The sequence below is a fragment of the Tupaia chinensis genome, unplaced genomic scaffold, assembly GCF_000334495.1.
Source record: "Tupaia chinensis unplaced genomic scaffold, TupChi_1.0 Scaffold145741_1, whole genome shotgun sequence".
Lineage (NCBI taxonomy): Eukaryota > Metazoa > Chordata > Mammalia > Scandentia > Tupaiidae > Tupaia > Tupaia belangeri.
This window is the reverse complement of record NW_006205599.1, coordinates 918240-918629: the sequence shown is the minus strand read 5'-3', so window position 1 is coordinate 918629 and position 390 is coordinate 918240.

Below are 390 nucleotides of genomic sequence, written 5' to 3'. Positions count from 1 at the left end.
AATCCGAAATTGGCTCCGCTGCTGGGCGGCCGCGGCGGCTGCGGGAGGGAGGCGGCGAGGCTGAGCCCGGAGCCCCGCGCCCCAGCGCTCCCACCTCCCCTCCCCTCCCCACGCCGTCTGGGAATCACCAACTCACCGAGCAGCAGGGCCACCGGCAGGAGCAGGGCGGTCACCCCCGAGGTCATGGCGCGCTCCCCCGGCGAGGCTCAGCGCAGACGGGGCGCAGAGGGGGGAAGTTGCGCCCTTAGGCCGGCCGCGGAGCCGAGTTCGCGTCTGGAGGATGTGATGTCACCCGAAGCCCCCGCCGAGGAGAGTCGCCCTCCTTTTCGCGGTTGTGGCCTTCCAGCCCAGTGAGAAGGACGGGGGGCCGGGTAGCCCGGGCGGTTGAAA